The sequence below is a fragment of the Chlorocebus sabaeus genome, chromosome 25 (genome assembly GCF_047675955.1).
Source record: "Chlorocebus sabaeus isolate Y175 chromosome 25, mChlSab1.0.hap1, whole genome shotgun sequence".
Classification (NCBI taxonomy): domain Eukaryota; kingdom Metazoa; phylum Chordata; class Mammalia; order Primates; family Cercopithecidae; genus Chlorocebus; species Chlorocebus sabaeus.
In genome coordinates, this window is record NC_132928.1 from 49822149 (window position 1) to 49829171 (window position 7023).

The 7023-nt window shown below is 33.6% G+C and overlaps 1 protein-coding gene across 6 annotated transcripts in view; it reads right to left on the reverse strand.

Moving 5' to 3' along the window:
• CEP350 (centrosomal protein 350) overlaps window positions 1-7023 on the reverse strand; it is a 157875-nt gene that overhangs the window by 132288 nt on the left and 18564 nt on the right. The window lies entirely within an intron of this gene.

Below are 7023 nucleotides of genomic sequence, written 5' to 3' on the forward strand. Positions count from 1 at the left end.
GGCAGTACAGTATGTTGAATATTAAAAACACCAATTTAAATTTAAGAAAAAGAAGGGCTCACCTATTAGGTCAAAATATGTAAAACTAAAAGGTATGGTTAATTTTTAAGGAAGTTAATTTAATCTGATTTATCAGAGTAAATAATCCTCATTTATAAATGTTCCTAGAAAACACCTCAAAAATGTTCTAAAAATAGGGCTGGGCACAGTGGCTCACGCCTGTAATCCCAGCACTTTGGGAGGCTGAGGCAGGTGGATCACCCGAGGTCAGGAGTTCAAAACCAGCCTGGCCAACATGGCGAAACCCAGTCTCTACTAAAAATACAAAAATCAGCCAGGCATGGTGGCGCACATCTGTAAGACCGGCTACTCGGGAGGCTGAGGTAGGAGAACTGCTTGAACCCAGGAAGCACAGGTTATAGTGAGCTGAGATCACACCACTACACTTCAGCCTGGGCAAGAGAGCAAGACCCCATCTCAAAAAAAAAAAAGTTCTAAAAATAAAATTTTTTCATAGATTATAGAATATGGCTCTAAGAAAAGTAAACAAGTTTTCTGAAAATAGAGGAGCATGGTAGAAAAACAACATTTTATCAACCATAAAACTTTAATCTGCCAACACAGTTTAACAAATTAACTCATTTTGGCCTGGTGCAGTGGCTCACGCCTGTAATCCCAGTACTTTGGGAGGCCGCAGCAGGCGGATCATGAGGTCAAGAGATCAAGACCATCCTGGCCAACACAGTGAAACTCCGTCTCTACTAAAAACACAAAAATTAGCCAGGCATGGTGGCAGGTGCCTGTAATCCCAGCTACTCAGGAAGCTGAGGCAGGAGAATTGCTTGAACCAGGGAGTCAGAGGTTGCAGTGAGCTGAGATTGCACCACAGCATTCCAGCCTTGCAACAGAGTAAGACTCTGTCTCAAAAAAAACAAAACAAAACAAAACAAAAAATTAACTCATTTTCCTTTTGATAAAAATATTTTTAATCTAGCCAACTGAAAAATTAAGCAAACACCAGTTATATTACTAGAGTATCTGTCAATGATTAGACAAAAAATTTCTTTGGGCAGACATCTTTTTGCTTTAAATAAAATAAGTGCTGAAATATACAGTGATTATCAATTTTCCAATAGAAAGGATAAATAAATAATCAAAAACTACATATGTGTCCACAATCTCTATGTCTTCTTAGCTAACACTAAGGCTGAGACAGTATAAATGAGTAAACAAGAGAAAATTTATCTGCTTCAAAATAAATACCCTATTAATGGGCAATCATCTTTAATATAAATGACTAAATATTAGAAGTATGACATTTATGTAAAAGTTCATACTATAATTATAGAATATCTCCTACTAATAATGAGACTGAATTACATCTACATGCAAAAAGATAGCTGAATATCACAAACATGTTGTGAAGAATGCCAGAAACAAGAGTAAAAACCATATAGTTCCATTAAATAAAGTATAAAATAAGCAAAAGGAATCTACAGTGATGGAAGTGAGGACAGTCATCACCCTTGAAGTGGCTAGAGAGGTGGCTGAAATTGGAGCAAGGAAGTGCTGCTAATCTTCATGGATTTGGGTGCTGATTTCAAGGGTACGTTCAGTTTAAGAGACTTTATCAACTTGCACATTTATGTGCTTTTTCAATGTATATTATACTTCAAAGGATTTTCAGATAACATGAATTATGTCCTGTTTTAGGTTGCAGTAGTGCAATCAGGGTTCACTGCAGCCTCAACCTCCTGGGCTCAGGTGTTCCTTCCACCTCAGCCTCCCAATAACTGAGGCTACAGGTGCACACCACCATGCCCGGCTAATTTTTTTTTAATTTTTATAGAGATGAGGTCTCACTATGTTGCCTAGGCTGGTCTCAAACTCCTGGGTTCAAGTGATTGTCCCACCTCAGCCTCCCAAAATGCTGGGATCATGGGTGTCAGCCACCACACGCAACCTATAATTATAGTTTTAAATCAGTTTTATGATATCTATTCTCATGAAGTACCTCAATTTGCCAATAACCTACCTTTTAAATCTTTGGTTATCCCATGCCCTGTAAGTGAATATTTTAAATATAAAGTATTTAAGTTGGTCTGTTCTTTATATAAGAATACATTTTTTAAATCACCATTCTTGTAGAAATTGAAAATAGAATTAGTGAAAAAAGTGTAATAAAAAACTTACTTATAATAATAAGATGATCTATCAAAAGGTTTACTATCTTTAAAGTGCAAATCTCAATTTGCATAAGGCCTTTTTCCCAACCACTTTTAAGTGTTTACCAAGTCAAATAGATTATTCAAGATCACTTCCTAGGGAATAATGAAAGCACCTTCCCAGTTAAATCTTTTAGAGATATCATGACAATAACCTTATTCAACACTCATATGGAAAACTTGGATTTATTTATTTGTTGGACATTTATGTATTATCTTTTGTCTACTTAATTTGCCAAGAATTAAGAGATGGACAAAAATTCACCAGAACTACTGAATTTTTGTCCATTTCATATTTCTAAAATACTTAACTCCTAAATAACTTGATATCATTATTTGGCATATAAAAGTTCATGGTTATGCTGTCAATGGATTTTATATTTCATCAATAAAAAATGACTCTGTTTATCCCTAGAGAAATGTGTTTTAGTATTTAATTCTACTTTGCATGCTATTAATAATAAGCAAACATTGCTTTATTGCATCTGCCCTATCCTTTTAATTCTAAGCTTTCTGGATCACTTTCTTTTAAACATATATTGTATTAGAAAAAAGATTTTTTTAACCCAATGTAATAATATTTGTCTTTATGACTAAGAATGAGGAAAGTAAACTTGCATATCAACAGCTTGTACTAACGATGTTTTTTGAGTACCTACTTTGTGCAAAGCATTGTGTGTTACTAAAAAAAACTAAAAAGAAATGGTCCTTACAGATGAAAAAATAGAGAGAGAGAGACAGAGAAAGAGAAAGAGAAAAACGGTTCTGACCTCTACAATCTCACAATGTAGTACAAGTATTCTTAACCTAGTAATCCATGAATGAGCTTTTCCTCTAAGATCTGAAACAAGACAAGGATGACCACTTTTACCACTTTTGTTCAACATAGTTCTGGAAAACTTAGCCACAGTAATTAGGCAAGAGAAAGAAACAAAGGGCATCCAAATTGCAAAGGAGGAAGTCAAATAGTCCCTGTTTTCAGACAATATAATCATACATATAGGAAATCCCAAAGACTCCAGTAAAAAAACTATTAGAACTAATAAATGAATTCAGTAAATTCGTAGGATACAAAATCAACATACAAAAATCAGTAGTGATTCTAAACATAAATAATGAACTACCTTAAAAAGAAATCAAGAAAGCAATCCTATCCACAGTAACTACAAAAAAAAAAATCTGGCTAGGAATAAGTTTAACCAAGGAAGTAAAAAATCTCTACAAAGGAAACTGTAAAACACTGATGAAAAAAGTTAAAAAGATACACAAAAAAGAAAAACATCCTGTGTTCATGAACTAGAAAAATTAATATTGTTAAAATGATCATACAACCCAAAATGATCTACAGGTTCAATACAATCCCTATCAAAATACCAGTGGCATGCTTCACAGAAATAGAAAAAACAATCCTGAAATTCAAATGGAACCACAAAAGACACCAAATTCCCAAAGCAATCCAAAGCAAAAAAAATAAACCTGGAAGCATCACACTACCAGATTTCAAAATATACTACAAAGCTACAGTAACAAAAACAGCATGGTACTGCCATAAAATCAGACATATAGACCAATGGAACAGAATAGAGAACATCCATGTATTTATAGCCAACTAATTTTTTAAAATGGTGCCAAGAACATTCATTGGGGAAAGGATAGTCTCTTCAATAAACAGTGCTGGGAAAACTGAATATCCATATGCAGAAGAATGAAAACAGACCCCCATCTCTCACCCTACACAAAAATCAACTTGAAATGAATTAAAGACTTAAATATAAGACCCCCAAAACTACAAAATAATTAGAAGAAAACATAAGGGAAACAAACAGTTCAGAGCACTGGTCTGGTAAAAGATTTTATGAATAAGACCCCCAAAAGCACAAGAAATAAAAGCAAAAATTAACAAATCGCATTATATCAATCTAAAAAGTTTCTGCACAGCAAAGGAAACAATCAACAGAACAAAAAAACAACATACAAAATGGGAGAAAATATCTGCAAACTACTCATCTGTCAGGGAATTGATATCTAAAACATACTAAACTCATACAACTTAAGAGCAAAAAAAAAAAAACACCCCAAATAATCTAATTAAAAATGGGCAAATACAAATAGTGAAGAAACATGTTTTTAAAAAGCTCAACATCACTAAACATCACGGAAATGCAAATCAATACCACAATATCATCTCACTCCAGTTAGAATGGCTATTACCAAAAAGACAAAAAACAACAAATGCTAGCAAGGATACACAGAAAAAGGAACTCTTATATACTATTGGTGGGAATGTAAACTAGTATATCCACTATGGAAAACAGTATGGAGATTCCTCATAAAACTACAAATAGAACTGTCATATGATCCAGCAATCCCACTACTACATATTTATCCAAGGGAAAGAAAATCAGTATACTGAAGAGCTATCTGCACTTCCATGTTTATAGCAGCATTATTCACAATAACCAAGAAATGGAAACAACCAAGTGTCCGACAACAGATGAACAGATGAAGAAAATATGGAACTACATCCTGTCTATAAGAGACTCACTTTAGATCTAATGACAAAAATAGACTGAAGTTAGCAGGATGAAAAAAGAAACTGCATGTAAACAGTAACCAAATGAGAACATGGGAGGTCACAATTATATTAGGCAAAATACACTTTAAGTCAAAACCATTCACATTTCCATAAAAAAGAAAAGAAAAAACATATATACACAATGGAATACCATTCAGCCTTAAAAAGAAAAAAATTCTGTCATTTACAACAACATGGATGAGCCTGGAGGACGAATATGTTAAGTCAATAAGCCAGGAACAGAAAGTTAAACACAGCATGTTCTCACTCCTATGCAGAAGCTCACAGAAGAGCTCTTCTCGTAGAAGAGCAGAACAGAGGTTAGTAGGGACTGGGAGGGGAGTTAAGGGTGCTTAGGAGAGATTTGTTAAAGGATACAAAATTATAGCTAGATAGAAGGAGTAAGTTCTAGTGTTCTATAGCACTGTAGGATGGCCATAGTTAGCGATAACATATTGTGTATTTTCAAGTAGACAGAAGACAAGATACTGAACGTCCCCAACACAAACAAGTGATAAATATTTGAGATGATGGATATGCTAATCACCCTGATCTGATCACTATACATTGTATCAAAACATCACTATTGCCCCATGAATATGTACAATAATTGTGTCAATTTAAATTTTTTTTAATTTAAAAGATAAAGTTAAGCATTCTATCATATAGTAATAAGCTTGTCACAACATTCTACTTCCATAATGGAAGACAGCCAAAGTTCTCTGTATAGTCATGCCTATGCAATGATGTTTTGGTCAACACAAACCACATATATGACAGTGGCCCCTTAAAACTATATTGGAGCTGAAAAATTTCTATCGCCTAGTATTTACTATATCATATTTTTATTGTTATTATAGAGTGTGCTCCTGCTATTTACTAAAAAATAAAAATACATATTTTACAAATATTTTATTTTGAAAAATATTTTTAAAGCATAAAAAGTAAAAACATAAAAATAAAATTTAAATTGAACAAAAGCTTACAGAATAAGGATATAAACTATTGCTGTACAGCTGTATATTTGTTTTAAGCAAAGAATTATTACAAAAGAGTCAAAAAGTTTTTTAAAAAGTTTATAAAGTAAAAAGTTACAGTAAACTAAGCTTATAACTGAAGAAAGATTTTTAAATCAACTTAGTGTAGCCTAAGTGCACAGTGTTTATAAAGTCTACAGTAGTGTACAGTAATGTTCTAAGCCTTCAATAGCCTGTTGGACTGCTTTATTTTCTGAGGCTTGCTGTCTGCCAAGGTCTAAATTTAAATAATCTTCAATTATCAGAAAACAGCTTTCTTCTTCACATCAAGTGACATAAGAAATAATATAATAAAACACCCATGTACCTACCTCTCAGTTTAAGAAATAAACTATTACCAATTTGGCTGGAGTCCTCTGTGTATCTCTACTCATACTCATCTCTCTCCCCTCATCCAGAAAGAATAACCTCTAGACTGAACTCAGCATTTATCATGTTTAACTTCCTTCAACTCTAACATTTTTCAGAAGTCAAAAAGGCCACCTTCCCACTAGGCACAAAACAACTGATCACAAATTATGCCTTCAAAATGTTCCCATAAAGCTTTGTCAAATGCAACTGTGTAAATACTAAAGATATCAATCACTGTATTTAGCCTACCAATAGTCCTTTTCTCTAAGGAATTACCCCTACCCACTACTGTGATCCACAAAGATCTGCCCCTCACTCCAGCTCTAGCTGATTGGATAAGGACTAAGGAAGTGACTCGAAAGCATCCTATCCAGTCCCCGGAAAAAGAGACTGCAGAGTTTTGGAATTGAAAGGATAAGCAACTGACCCATGAGCTATAAGGAGCCAAGCTGAAAAATACAATGAAAAACAAAGAGGAAAATCAAAGAAAAAGAAAAACAAATTTTAAAAAAGTGGCCCCAAAGGAAAGGAAACAGTGGTCTTGTTCTTGACAATTTTCCAGTTCCCGTAACACTAGTACCTCATTTTCTGCTCTTGCATTCTTGGATGCCTCTCTCTAATTTCCCTTTATTTGAGTTTCCTCACGGGGGAAAAAAAAAGATAAAAACCTACAGAAAAAGAGGATCCAACAAAACAATCATTCATTTCAAACCTCTAAATCATGTACTTAGAGGGGAAAAAAGCTATTAATGAAAAATATATTGGAAATTCATTTCCTGTATTTCATTTCTTATATTTCTTATATTCATATATTTCTTAACACATTTTTTGTAGC